At 32.8% G+C, this 16,352-nt stretch overlaps 1 long non-coding RNA gene across 1 annotated transcript in view; it reads left to right on the top strand.

Annotated features, from left to right (window-relative positions):
• LOC118191764 (uncharacterized) overlaps nt 1-16,352 on the top strand; it is an 86,648-nt gene that overhangs the window by 31,518 nt on the left and 38,778 nt on the right. The gene's annotated exons all lie outside the window — the stretch shown is intronic.

The raw sequence follows: 16,352 nt of genomic DNA, 5'->3' as shown, positions 1-16,352 counted from the left end.
TTGATGTAATCAACGCATGAGATAACGCAATCACGAGAGAAAAATGGTGCAATTTTTTAAAATACAGGAAAACGGCTAGTGGTCTTAAACTTTTGCACGTGACTGTACTTAAAGACACTGCTTAGGGGGATAGTAATGTCGAACTTCAGGAAATAATATTATGAATGGGAAAATGTATTTGATTTTAATAATATATTTATGTGGATTATATATTATTCTGCTCGTAGCATGGGATATTTTCTTAAAACAGTGTGCACAATCACATCGCAGTAGACGTCATCTACCAGTCAAAAAACGGCTGCAAACTGGATCAGAAGATTATATTGTATTTCTGATGTGAGCTTGAGCCATGTAAAATACCAGCAGTTATCACTAAAGCAATTTTCACTGTTACTTTCGCGAATGCACTATCTACCAATACGTATTTAGACACCCATGCAAATGGCCATATCCGCGGTCCTGATATACGTCACGACCTCCGCCATTTAATATCGCGTAGGAAACAACATTGGCATTAATTGCATGCAAGATGCCACGAAGTGCAGAGTTACCTGATTTCGAGAAAGGTGTAATAGTCGGGAATCACAAAAATGGTCGATCCTTAAGAGGCATATCTAGTAAGCTGAATTACCCAAATCTGAAGTGGCCCATGTGATTCAGAAGTGGAAGGTGATCGGTGATTGTCGGAATGTGCTTTGAATCGGCAGACGCACGAAACTGGGAGAGAGGGACCTACGGGTGCTGTAGATAGAGATTCGGAAGAATTGCACCCAGCCAATGGCTCATACACTCTAGGGGTTACAACAGGCAACCGGAAGTGTCGTTTCGATGAATATCATCAATAAGAAAGCACATCTGCTTGGTTTTCATGCGTCGACAGTGAACCGTTGATCAGTGGAAATGGGTTCTCTGCGGCAACGAATTAAGATGTTCAGATGGCCCCTTCTACAGTTCAGATGGCAGAGCTTGGGTCTGGCGTCTGCTTGGAGGACGCCTCCTGCCAGAGTGCATTGTGCCCGCAGTAAAGTTCGACGGAAGTGGAATTATGATTTAAAAGTGGTATGCACTGAAACCTTGGTCCATATTCATGGTAAACTCAGCACCGACGCCTGCTGCACTATTTTGAATGACAGTGTGCTTCCTACGTTGTTGGCAATTTTACGGATTGGATCCATGTTACTTTCAGGATGAACATTATCTGTTGTCATGTTACGAGGTTTACCATGGATTAGCATGGTGATAATGGGGTAGCCGAATGGACTGACCTGCCTACAGCCTAGACCTGAAACCTATCCAGAATGTCTGGGACGAGTTGGATCGCCGAATTAAGGTGCAGCAACCGTCCAATAACGGTGAAAAAACTTCCATATCTTCTCCAAGCCAAATGGAAGAACATACAATAGCCGTCATACAAGGGCTTGTGAAAAGTATGCCTCAGACGGTTGAGGCTCTAATTTCTACTCATGGAAGTTCTGCCAACTATGAATAAATTTTGCTTTTCTATCACAGGTGTCCATATACTTATTGGTGGATAGTGTATTAAGAGATTCCTAAGATTTCGCGAATATCAGATTTTTTCCTTGTCCTTTTAAAATTTTTATTATAACCATTGCATTATTTTTATCTTTAAATAGTTTTTATGCTACTTCCCATTGGGGTTTCCAAAAAATTACGTTGCAAAATAAATTTATTTCAAAATGCAAATTAGAAAATTGAACTTTAAATTATCTTAAGTTCTGCTAAATGTCTGGTAGACAAGATAAAGTCGTTTCGATATGTTATATTACTGTTATTTCAAATGACCGGACACTTCCAACTCAGAGCATTTTTTGGCAATGGACAATACCTGTTGGTTTTATAAACAAAACAGAAATTTACAACTTTTTCCCCTTTATCCTCCTTCTCTTAAAATCATTTACAGACTTTAAGACAAGTTCGTAAAGTCATTGAAGGTACCAAGATTTGTGTAACAAAAGAATTTTTCGAAGAATTTTCCCCATATGAAATTTAATCATTAGCCAGATCACTTTAGACAGGTTTCCACTAAAATCATTTCAGAACATGTGGTTCTACGAATTTCCTGTGAAATTTAAATCAAATAGTTGACATGGAGAATGCTGACACTGGTGTTGCTCTGATTCAAGAACCCCATTGCTTCAAAGCACACATCCTGGATATCCACACACTTACTTTTCTTCAATTTTTCTTCTTCTTTTTTTTCAATTTGAATTCTGAAATTATCAAGGTGGCCATTATTATTCATTCAAGTTCCACATCTGCTTTCCTTGATTTAGAAAATATTGATCATAACATGGTTACTGTTGATATTTCATTTGCGAATTTTGATTTTTATCTTGTATTCCTATTATTTTGAGCCCTTTACGAACATTGATGCTTATCTTACAAGAAATCACTGGGTGTTTTTCAAGAAAAAAGTTGCAACATTTGATCCTGGATATAGATTTAAATAGTAAATCAGATATATAGTCATTTAAGACACAATAACACGCCGAACAAATACTAATTCAGAAGTCAAGCAACAAAAATCAGCGTTATATTTTCAAAATTTTGACAGGACTAGTTTCGATGGTTTCACCGAACCACCATCCTCAGCTGCAAAACCGCAAATGAACAAGATAGGAAATAATGATTAGATAAGATAAGAAAGCCTGGACAAGAATAAGCAAGTGGCGCCATCTGTTGATGAAACCAGCACTAAAACATAATTTCTTTAAAGGCCAAAAGCAAAGTTGGATTGGAATTAGGATCGTTAACTAGAACAGAAAGATTTTTTTTGAATGTGAAATGCCATTTTTATGATGCACCCTGTATAAACTACTCGTAATTTACCATCAATATCTGATCAAGTCTTCTAAATCTACTTTAACTGAGGTCTTCAAATCATCTCTTGATAATTCTTCATTTGCAATTTCTCCTTTAAGGTCTGAAGTATGAACTAATTCTGAATAATTTCGATAGTATATTACATCTGATTTAATTTCACTGACGCATGTGTAAGGCATCTCAGTTTTAATTCTAGTTCATGATTATTATTGCAGTTATTTTAAATCAAAGTCAGAAGTGCTATGTACTCTTTTAACAAGCAAGTAAAAGAAGCTATTTTTGATTTTTGGTTTCCCCACCCACCAGCATCCAAGTGGGTAATATCGTTTAACACTGATAATTCGACCCAATTTCAAATCATGACAAACATGAAGGTTGCACCTGACTTTGACAATATGTAACGTGCATGCGTGCAAGTTTCCCTTAAAGAGTACAAGGCCATACCCTAAAGGAAATGGCTTTTAGGTGCTTTGCCTCAAACAGCAATCTAGTATTTGATTAACAGATACAACTAACATAAATTATAAAAATTACACTATTGATCATTAAAAAATCAGCTGTCAAATTTTCAATTTCTAAGCGCTTTACTTCAAGAGCAATGCGGTTCGTTGCGACTCGGTAAAAGAAGTCAATAAATAGTCACCTCTGCAGTTCAACACTGAACTGAAGAGCAGAATACAAAATTTCAAAATGTTTAACTTGCAATTCCCATCTATACTTAATGCATTGTAAAACTCAATTTCACTGAGAAAATATTTATATTAAACATGCTTTATGTAACTGCACCTTTTCTCTCATAAGTTTTTCCTATTTCGTTATAGGCTCATAATTATTTTTAAAAATTCACGTTTGTGAAACTTGAATGGCATAACATTTTGGGTCGCTATGCAAGCCCCGATATCAATTAACCTCCCACAAATACCTTTTCACAAAGCAAACTTTTCAAACTGATGATAGTGCTGAAAATTATTCTGGAAACAAATATTCAATACAAGATATAATATCCGATTACTGTATTATTAGTTTTAAATCTTCTTGATTCTTGCATCCTCCCTACACTCTGGTAGGCAAAAGATAGCTGTATCTTTACTCATTATTATCTTGCAGTAAAATCCACTATTAAACCATAAGTATAACAATGTACAATTCCGCACTGAAATTTTATTACACTGCAATTGATATAAGCTACCGTTAAACAGGGAATTTAGTACAGTGATACATTTGCTTATGAGTATAATTCGTTCCAAAGGTGTGCAAAGCAGTTGCATTGCGAAAGCAAATTTTACCATAAAAAAATAATGAACCTCATATGATTCACTCCACAACTAAAAAATATTCATCTAAAAATGATATGCGAAATATAAAGTAAAATAAAATAGAATACCTTTGCTTTTGAAAAGAACCACAGATACTTAGTGGAATCATTGCTCTCTGTTGACCCATGACTCTTTTTTTTTTTTTTTTTTTTTTTTTTTTTTGTATGACTTCAACATGGAACTAATACAATTACAGTTCTTTTTGTCCCCCCCCTTTTTTTGATGATGCCACCACACTGCACTGTCATCAAACTGATTCATCGCTTGCATTGATGGTTTTCTACAAAAATTTACACTCTTTACCATACTTTATACACCTCCTTAATCTCATTTAAAGTAAGGGATTTGTGATGTATGGGTGACGCCAACCAACGAGATGTATAGAGGGCGCTGGCTCTTAATCTGAAGGCGCAAAAAGTTTTAGTTTCCAAGAGGGAGACCGACAGAGAGGTCATACGGAAAGCTCGTGGGAGCCCTTAATGAAAACGAAATTAACTCGTATTACTTTATATGTTTAAGTTATTATTGTAGTTTAGGATTAGTTTTGTGTTTGTGAAATAAATGTTAAAAATACAAAAAGGTGGAGTTATTTCTCTATGAGGCGGTGGATGAAGAAAGGGATGATATCACAGAATTCCTCTATCTTTTTCTCCTTCTAGGATGGTGACAGATTTCATCCCTATGGCTGATGCTCGCAAAAGCAGATCTATGAGTTTATTTATGGTTTGTTCCAGGCTACATTCCTCCATCAGCTCTTAAACGTCTTCCTCATTTCCCTCTGACCTCAATGTCTACCTCCCAGGACACAAATTTATCGACAAATATAAATTTTATTAATGTTCAGCAGACTCGTACTACTCGTATTGCAAAACACTGTTCATTTGTCAGGTTAAAATTTATTATCATCTTGCAAAACACTCGCAAAGCAAATTACAAGCAATCCCGAGGTTTTACTGTACATGCAAAATTTCAAAAATTCAAAGTAATGAAATATTGTTGCAACAGTAAATTCAACCTGTTTCTACTGATAGTTATGCATAATGAGGCTGCCCTGAAGTCTAGAGCTCCCACTACTGTGGGTGCTTAAATCAACACTGTTTGGTATACTGTAACAAGGGTAAATTAACTTATTGTTATTCATGCAAACTTTTTCTTCTACTAACACATCTTTTACTGAAGGCTATGAAGCTTGGAAAAATGTTACAGATTTAAACAACTTGAATTTCAAAGGAACACCATAATAACAAATATAGCAAGAAGTTCTACATAGGATTGGGTACTTTCTGATTATCAACCTGCCAAAAAGTCACAAAAAAGTACTCTCCTTGAGCCAGTATGTTGCCAAAATATTTATATGATAACCCATGATATCACTGAAAAGTATATGACAACTCAGCTGTACACAATGCAGAAGTTATACGGAGCCACAGGTTTGCCTAGTTCTGATTTGTTTAAGCAAAAACACATTGTTATGTACATGCAGAAAACAACAATGCAAAAAAGGATTTTTTGCATATTTTAAGTAATAGTTTAAGTAATAGTAAATATTTGATGGTTTTTAAATTTTACTAAATGACTGCTCTTTCTTGTATGGTATTCTTAGCCTGCTGCCATTTTGAAAATGGCTGTGGCATTTCATGCATTAGATTGCCAAAAAATTAATTGCCAGTGGTTACACAAATGCTCTCCAAAGTCACCAATGAGTTCATGACTTTTCAGCAAGGGGGGAGATGAAGATAATCAGAAGTACCCAAGGTTGTATTAATAAAAATACCACATACTTTATTTGGAAGGAAAAAAGGTTCTTGCATATTATCCCATCAGCCGTGATAATGTTTCCAAGCAATATGATTTAGCACTATTTATGGAAAATAATGTGACATAACACACCGATAACATCTGCAATTTCATTTAATATCACGCTGATTCATTCTCGATAAGCCACCCTTCGTTTTTATGAATGAGGAAATTAACTCTCCTATATTTTTTCCCAAAATATCACCAAACCATAAAAAAATACAGTCAAAAGTCGTTAATTCGGACACCCATAATCTGGAATGATCTATAATCCGGACCTCAAAACTAAAAACTTTCTGCGCATGCGTCGCGTTGACGCGTGCGCGTAAGACCTTTAAGGCCCGTTTTCCCTGCTGCGTATGCGTTTCTCCAATCAGCGAGCGAATTCACTTTGATTGACATCTGCAATCCGGTCGGTGTGCGGTGACGGATGACATACGGATGGAGTTCAACAATGTTCAACTTCTACCCGTATGTCTGCGGTCACGTGGTGAAAAAGGAGCAATCAGGCGCAGTCACTAAAAATTAATGGCGGCAGAAGTAGCGATGAACTCTCGCTAATAGGAAAAGAATGTTTTGCTAAAAAATACTTATTTCTGAATTAACATTATAGCGAGAAATCTGCGTGCTGAAAAAGACAGCAATCAGCTGAATTTAGTTAAAAAGAGATAAGAAAAATAAGATAACTGCAACTACAGTACTTGTTCGCAGATAAAATCAGGCGTTCAAGAAATTCAATTCTCGAAAATCAGCGGCAAAATTTATATTTCCAAGTCCATGAAATAACAAAATTTGTCCTGACAATTATTTCCTAGTTCTGCATACTCATTTACCTTTAATGAAAATGAATGTCTGACTATATCAAACTGCTATAGCAAATTAGATATGATTAAAAGATTTGTTATTTTTTTTCTTTTGAAACAGGTAAAAACAAAAAACGTTAATTATAAATTAAATTTGATAGCCTTTTAAATATTCCTTTGCATTAAAGAGTATGTTAAATTTGTTTTTCTCTTTATAAATATATCTTTTGGCCAACATATATTTGTAAGCACATGAAATATATTTTTAGCAGCCCGTTACCCAATTTTATAAAAGTAATCTTAAACTTTCGATTATGTCACATAGAATTTCCGATGCTGGAGCTCCCAAAGGATCTACGAAAACGAAAGTATGTTTCGATGTTCATCGAACAAAAAGTGGAATTGCTCCAAAAAATGGATAAAGGCCATATCCTTTGTTTATTTAACAGTTCCGAAATCTGTTTATCAATTTCACACTGCTCCGCGCGGGGGGGGGGACGTGGCGGCGCGCAATGAATGTTGATCTGTCAACACTATCGTTATCTTCAGGGCAGATGTTTTTATTTTATTCGGCTTATAATTCCTTATTAAATGTAGTATTTCATCTCGATGTACTTCGTCTTTGATATGATTTAAATCAAATTCCTCGTCATTATAAACATCACGAATACAAATCAAATAGTTTTCTGGTTGCAATTTTCTAATTTCGGCTATGCATAATGTATGCTTTACGCATGCGCGCGTTGAAAGAAATGTTTAATAAAGTAAACAAATAAATATTAAGCTTTTTTTTTTTTGTAAATTTTGATACCTTTTAGATCATAATTGCTCATTATTTTATAAATTACGGTTTCATATTTTTAATTTTATAATTTCTGCATGCCATCTTACCAGATTTAAACTGATGATCTATAATCCGGAATCACTGAAGTCCCGTCGAGTCCGGATTAAAGACTTTTGACTGTATATGCATTAATGGGCATGATATGGTCAGTTGAATATAGCAACAAAACAGTAACAGCTTGGAACCTGTTAGAAGCATGAACTCAACCGATTTTATTCAGAACTTCCTGTAAAATTGGAAAGCTTAACAAAACAGTAGAAATCAATGAAAATCTTTTTACGAAGTTCAAAAACAAAGTGGGTCAAATACTGATAGTTCATTAAATAAAGAGGCATCAGTTCCTTTAGAATCTGCAGGAATGATTAGTGTTACTTTGGCAGGATCTCTGCCAAATTTGATGGTTGCTAACTTTCACTTCAATGAGACAATAGGTAATCACCAAACTATTCCTATGATTTTATTGGCATGCAATCCAACTTTACAAAAGACATGCTGTAATGGCTTACTCCATCAAAGAAAGGGTGACAAAGCTCAGAATATGTTCTCTGTTTGCTTTATATGCTTAAATGCAATACTTAAATCAGAGACAAATTTAATTACCAGTATGGTTTTATAAATATATACTCAAGTTTAAAAACTGAATGCAAATAACTGGCACATTTCTCTAAAATAAGTTAAACAATACTTCCTTTGACTACATCTCTGAGGTAAAGAAATACACTGCTGCAATGATTGGTACAGTGCCTTAGTGTAGCTGACTGCCATATCATTATGCTCATACTCAAATCCTGAAGAAGGCTTCAATGTTTTAAATTGTACTGTTTTTGTAGCAAGGAGGGCATTTAAAATATATGGCAAGCTGAGAAATGATGGATGTGGCAGGATGATCTCGAGTGATTCGGTGGTAGTGGAAGAGAGATGGGAAGATTCTTGAACCCTTCCCCTTGGCAGGTTCTCCCTCAAAATTAGAATAAAAATTGGCAAAGTCGTACTGTCATCTATAAGGCTTTCAACGTCCATGCCAATGATGCACACAATCATCCGATTCTAGATATGAAAAAATTCATGAATTTATTCCAATGTTACTGTCGCGAAGTGAGATAAGTCCCAGCAATACATTTACATTACAAATATACTGTACAGTCTTCTTGTTCTTTTTGGGAGCATATACTGCAGATCCTACTGATGATGAAGTAGCGAAATCTCACTACGTCTTGAAAGAAAACGGATGACTGCAGATGATGGTTATAACAACCTTTTTTATTTAACTAAACTGAAGACAACATGCACTCACTTGGTGCTCACAAATTAACCACCACTTGTGGCTAAGTAACTTGAACACAAAAATAGTTAGTTCTAAGCACTGGTCGCCAGGCCACCTAGCAGGCAAAATCTGCCATATAGCTATGAGGGGATAACACAAAATAGTATGTACAATCCCAATGAATTAAATTTTAGCTACAGGATTGGTTCCTATTCAATCTAAACTGCTTAATCGGCTGCACACAGCATAGCCAAGTCTAGAATATTAAAATAAGTGGCTAGCACAAAATATTCAGCTACAGAGCTACTTTCAAACACGCAACATAAATTCAGAACTAACTCTCGTACTATGAACTCTTAGATTCTGTTACATAAATGCTATTTATGAACTCATTTAGATTTGTATATACGTCATTTAAATTTGCATTCTGGCACGAAATTGAAATCAGAAGGGAAAGGGAAGTTTCTTAAAATAAAAATAATTGTTAGAACAAAATAAGGTCTTTAGATACTGCTCTTTATAAATATACACAATTATCCCATTGATGACTGTGAAAATTGGCAGGACATTCAACCATGAAAGTTGGCGAGATCCCGTCAGGCATTTGTTGCTGTGGAATTCTGAATGAGCTGACCGACACCTCTTTATCTAATAAAAAAACCGTATTCAATCCACTTTGTTTTAGAGCTTCATAAAAGGACTTTAATTGGATTTCTACTATTTTGCTAAACTTTCTGGTTTTACCAGATAATCTATTAGGAACGGGATGAGAACAAATTTCTAGCAGGTGAGCATTCCAGTCTATTATTGTTTTGTCGGCCATATTCAGCTAACAATTTCGTGCCCATTAATACACACTTTTTTTTTTTTTTTTTTAATAGTTCGATCATATAACCTTGAAAATAATTCCCAGGTTGCTCTTTTGAAGAAGGCAGGCTTCAGATTTTAATATTTTTTTTTAAAGGGAGGAGGGAGGAATATGGCAATAACATTTAATTTATATCCTTATTCATAAAATTAAAACATGGCTTATCGAGAATCAAACAGGGTTACATTAAACTAAATTACAGATATTACAGGTTTGTTATGTCATGCTTATCCATAACTGGTGCTAAACTGCATTTCTTGGCGACAGTTTCACAGACAATGGGATAATACTTAAGTACCAAAAAAATACTGAAGAAAGATATTTTATAGAGCTACTGCAACGGTAAAACTTTTAGGAAAACATTCACTTATATTTCATGGCAATAATAAATGTTTCATACATCAAACGGATCAAATGGAAACTACACTGGAGGTTCTAGTTGAATTTGATAAAATTTAGCATCTCATAAATAAAAATGCAACTCTAAAGGAAGAGGAAATGTAAATTGTTTTTATCAACAACATATGATGAATTCATTGAAATTAATGAAAAATTAACATTTTTAAATAGCTTAACAGTAACACTACACAATTTCTCTCAATATATACGATATGTACATGATTTAAGAGGTAAATACACTGAAAGTGAAAATGAAGCACTAGCAATAGTAAGCATCAAATTATATGCCAATACTCAAGGAAGACTAGCAAATGAAAAAGATTTTTTGATGAAAACAAAACAGATGAAGATACAAATTTAATTGGTCAAGAAGATTTTTAAATTAAATACACTTTATGTTATTTGTGAAAAAAAATGTGCAGTTACGAATTACAAGAAATCAGCAAAACATTTCCTTTATTTTTTAATAAAATTTGAGGATATGAAGAATGTATCAAATTACATAAGTGAACTAAAAATGCTTACTTCAATGACAATGATGAAGAATTTGATTATAAGCTGACAATTTATTTTAATGGCAAGAAAACAAAACTTACTGAGCCTGAAAGGTAAGTACAATAGAAAGTAATGAAGCTGCATCTTAACTCACTAATATCAAAATATTGTTAAGAATTTACTTAACTACACGTGCAAGTAATGCAATACAACCAAGATTTCTGTTTCAAAATGAGTTAAAATTTAAGAAAAGACTAAGATCTTTAACAATGTTTATTATACAAAAAGATGTTCTCAAATGGCTAGATTGTAAGCAATTTTTAGAAATGAAAAATTTTTAATTTTTAAAAATTCATTAAGGATCCTAATCATATTTCCTATTATACCAGAAACTTTTATTGTAGAATAATTACTGTATTAGTGTTTGTATTTTCCCTTATCAAGCACTATAAGTGGCATTATTTAAGATATTAGAAACAGCTTATATTTAAGATACCAATTTAAATTTCATCTAAGCCTTAATCAGGCAGAGGATGACTACATTATTCCATTATGTGATGGGTCAAATGATAGCAGGTCTGAAATTATATAATGACATTTTTTTAGTGTCCAATAAATAGAAATTATTTAAAAGTCATACACAGGGTTAAGAGTTTTTGTAAAGTGTCCACAGGAAGAGCAAAATTGTTGTTCTCCCTATGTTATAGAGTGAACTGTTTTCACTTAAATCAGAGAATTTCACAAATTCAGCATAGCACATATTTAGCATTATATATTATTATTCATTTTCTGCATAATAGTTAAGCTTTTCCTGAAGGTTTATGTATCATTAAGTTAAGCTTTTCATGAAGGTTTATGTATCATTGAGTTAAGTTTTAAATGAAGGTTTATGTATCATTAAGGTATCCACCATTTTGAGCTAACTTTTATGCTTGGCACTATGTAACGCCTTATTAACAGAAAAGTATCATCTTTTCTAGCAGCCTAAATTCCACCCTTCCAAAAAAACTGTAAAAGAAATTACGAGTTAAAATAACTTGCAAGAGCCAAGCTGGCAACTTTTTTCAAAAAGATCATCAAATTATTGATATTTATCATAACTCGGCAAACATTTTCAACATATCAAAAAAAAAAAAAAAAAAAAAAAAACACTACAAATAGTTTACAATTAATGCAATAATGAAAATTATACATAATACATGACAGAATGCTATTGTTCTACCTGTGTATTTAATTATCTGTTTTCACTTAAGGGAGAAAAAATCGCAAAACTGTACAAATTCAGCACTGCACACATTAAACATTATGTATATTATGTATACATGCATTGTTGTCTTTTTCCCCAAATACACAGCCCTGCCATTGCATAAATGAAATATTATATACATTACAATTTTCAACTAATATACACAACAATCTCTTTTCACTTAAAAAAACATAAAGAGAATTACAGCAATTTGGTATTGTGCACCCTCCATGATCAATAATAAATTATTAAATAAAAATTATAGAATACATTAAAAAAATACCTCTTTCAAGGAATTTAGTTATCCTCTGGCAAAACCTTCAACCATCATTCTTTCCCTTCAAACCCATATTATCATAGCATACAAAATATTTATCTTCCTTCACAATGAAACCCATTCTACTGTAACAGATATTTTTCTTTTCCACTGGAAGTTACAGAAAAACTTAAAAATATCTTTCCACCATGATGCACACAAACGACATAGAACTCAAATAGGAATTCTATTTTGGCTGATCTTTGGAATATGGTAACAGGTAATTTGGCGACATTTTGGAGGCGATAAAGGTTACTACCTAGGACTTTGGGCAATAATGTGAGAAGTACTCAGTTCCGATAACGCATTATTTTGTGTGAGAGAAATGAGAGATCATGAGATATGTCATGTGACATTAATGGACGAATCACCGTTCTTTAATCGGAAAAAGGGGTATATTTGTAAAAATATCTGCTGTACTTTATAGCAGTAGTTTCATTCTATGTTCTGTGAAACAGTGTTGTTTAATATTTGGAGCCCATGGCCGTATATAAAGTAAATCTGAAATCTTTATTGCGTTTATGTGTAATTGAAAAGAATTGCTTAATTGTGGATAAGTATGAACGTCTAATATGTGGGAATGAAATGAGATCGTGTGAAAGGAAGGATATTACAGATAGTTTGAATGGCGGTGTAAGAAACTTTGTGAAAATGGACATTTTGTGATCCGCCATGCACTCAAGATTCTGTAGAAGATTAGGTAAGTTAGTATTTTTAATTATTTGAAGATATTATTTTTATGCATTGTTCTAAATGTAAGGAGTAAATAAATTAATATGGTATTATTGGAAAATTGTTATTAGCAATGATTTAGTTTAAAGTAATTAGGATTATAAGCTAATTTTTATTAATTTAATGTATGTGCTTATTTATATTTTAAGTAGTGTTTTTTAATTTAATTATAGTTTAATTTAATGATCGTGATTTTGAGAGTTATATGTTTGTAGTATTTTGGAATACGTTTAAGTAGAAGTAAATGTGCATGGAAAGAATTTAAGTATTTGACACTAAGTATTTGTAATCATTTTTAATGTTTTGTTATAAATTCGTTGGTGACATTTATAATAGATAATTTAGAGGTAAAAGTTTTTGGATATTTTATTTATTTTATACATGCAAATGTCCATCCTTGGAAAGGGTATATAATTTTTCGCGATCAGGTAACTTCATATATGTCCTTTTTACCGAATTTAAAGATTCACAAAATTTTCATGCATTTTCGTGAAATTTTTTAATTTATGAGAAAAAAGCAGTGTACATGGATATAGTGAAGAGTGTGCGCAATGCCATTTTTGTGCAATTCTGGGATTTTTTTTTAAGTAAAAATAAGTCGACGTGTACATGGTTTAATTATATTTTAATTAAATGATAGCTATTTTGTGAATTATATGTTTGTAGCAATTTGGTATACGTTTGAGTGGAAGTAAACGTGCATGGAAATAATTTAAATATTTGACACTAAGTATTTGTAACCATTTTTAATGTTTTGTTATGAATTCGTTGGTGACGTTTATAATAGATAATTTAGAGGTAAAAGTTTTTGGATATTTTATTTATATTATATGTGGAAATGTTCATCCTTGGATAGGGTATATACTTTTTCGCAATCAGGTAATTTCATATATGTGCTTTTTACCGAGTTTAAAGATTCGCAAAATTTTCCTGCATTTTCGTGCAAATTTTTGTAATTTATGACAAAATAGCAGTGTAGATGGATAAAGTCAAGAGTGTGCGCAATGCCATTTTTGTGCAATTCTGGGATTTTTTTTAAGTAATATTAAGTCGACGTGTACATGGTTACTGTGTATGTGCGATTTTGAAAAACGCGGCAAGGAGTTTGCGATTCTGCACTTTTTCCCAATTTTGCATTTAATATTTGTCATGATTAAGCAGTTTTGTTCCATAAAATTTCTAGCATAAGTGTAATTCGGCTAGTAGATTGTTGGAAAAAGTGTTCAGTAAATAAAAAGAAAAGAAACATGTCTTTACTTCGTGAAGACAAAATGGCGGCGAAAAAAAAATAGAGGGTTGCTGTAGCAGAGTTGGTCGCCAAATTTTCGCCAAGTTACCATAATCCAAAGATCAACCTCTATTTTTACCATTTAAAAATATAGAATTTTAAAATTAACAAATAACATTCAAAAACAGGTAACACATGACCAAGAGAGAAATGGGAAAGTGCAGAATCACCCACTGCTCGGTGCAATTTCAGGAATTGCACAAACTTGGTATCCATGTACACATCAACCTATTTTCACTTAAAGAAACATCAGAGAATTGCACAAATTCGGCACTGCCTTGACTTTGCCCATGTACACATCCATGTATTTTCACTTAAAAAGTCAAAGGAAATTGACAAAATCCAATTCTTCTTACTCTTTGTAAAAAGTGCTAAATGTAACACGCGATTCTGCACTTCACCCAAGAGAAATATTGTACAATGCTATTAATTCCATGGTTATTGAAAAAAAAATAAGGTTTCTTAAATAAAATTATTACCTAACAAAGAAATCACCACATTAAGCAAACCCCTCATACTTAGTTTTAGCTAAAATTTTAGTCAGGAAAATAGAATTATTTTGTTATCATTTTAAAAACCTCTACATCATATAAATAGCATTTTTTGTTAGGAATAAAACATATTACACCAATAAAAATTCTCGAAAATATTATAACATACTACTTTATCAATGGACCATGTACATCATGAAAGATCAACAATTAACTCATAGAGTTAACACACAAAAAATTACACAAAGAATTTGCAAATGCTTTAAAATATCAAAACTTACTTCCTGCTTCCCAGCGTCTTTCATGTATAGCAATTACACCTATGTTCTTCCTTCAGGGAAACTAAAATACATTTTCCCCAAAATTCTCCAACACAATAAAGGTATAAATTTTTGGACTCACCATGGATAGGCAAGACTCTTTTAGTATATTGTACGAGCTTTCAATTAAACTTATAGGTTTCCCTATCAATGAATCCTTAAAAGTGGTAATCATTAACAATCAAGATGATAATGATAATCCTTCAAATAAGCAAACGGTTCCCAATAATCAATATACTTTGTGCTTGGAAAAATATCAGTAAAACCCGAATACATAAAAATATCCATTATACTCAAAATTGTTTTAACATATTTATACAACTTTCCTTATACTCAGCTTTATATAATACTCATTTATATCAGATTTCTTCAAAATGTCATTTAAATTTATTTTCAGTCCTACCTTCCATTCAATTTGATATCGATCTTACAATTCAGATGTTTACATATACTTGCATCCACTTCCACATTTCTATACTAACCAAACGTTTTTCCATAAATAAATATTATGAAAAGATACATGGAAATGACTTTACCAAGAGTCAATGTGGAATCTTCCACATGAAGAAAGATACATCAGCAAGAATAAAAAGAGATACAAACAATAGTATAAGATATAACAGCAAAATTATAAAGCATTTTATTGCAAATTTTCCCAGTTAGAACTAAGTATTATTCATCTGCAAATATTTCATGACAGATGAAACACCCACAAAAACTGAAATCAACAGCTATTTCAAAATTCCTACTAGCAAAATTAAACAAATTTTCACCAACCTCTTCCAGACAAATATAGACTGAAGGGTACCCCTTGTATTATCACAAAGTTGTCGTTTCATTTATGGTAACCTGAGTAGTTGAATGTTCCATAATTATACTTTTACCTAGAATTGGGTGCTCCTTCGATATTTTAAGTGAAAATATATCGATGAATACATGGACAAAGTCAAGAGAGTGCGCAATGCAAGTTTGTGCAATTCTCCGATGTTTTTTAAGTGAAAATAAGTTGACGTGTACATGGATAAAGTCAAGGGAGTGCACAATGCCTAGTTTGAACACTTCTGCAATTTTTTTTAAGTGAAAATAGGTCAATGTGTACATGAATATCGAGTTTGTGCAATTTTTTGACTTGTTATTTTGTCTTTGTGTAGCGACGATGTTTGGCACTAAAATCACCACTACACAAAGCCAAAACAACAAGTCAAAGAATAGCACAAACTTGGTATTCATGTACCGCCAAAAATCGGCGATTTTCGCCAAGGGATACCCGTAAATATACTTTTACCTCAAAGACTAGTTGAAATAATTTATTTACTTTGAACGATTCAC

This window comes from Stegodyphus dumicola, chromosome X2 (genome assembly GCF_044657685.1).
Source record: "Stegodyphus dumicola isolate Sdum_Otavi_A_Nest chromosome X2, ASM4465768v1".
Lineage (NCBI taxonomy): Eukaryota > Metazoa > Arthropoda > Arachnida > Araneae > Eresidae > Stegodyphus > Stegodyphus dumicola.
This window is presented reverse-complemented; position numbering and strand designations above follow the sequence as displayed.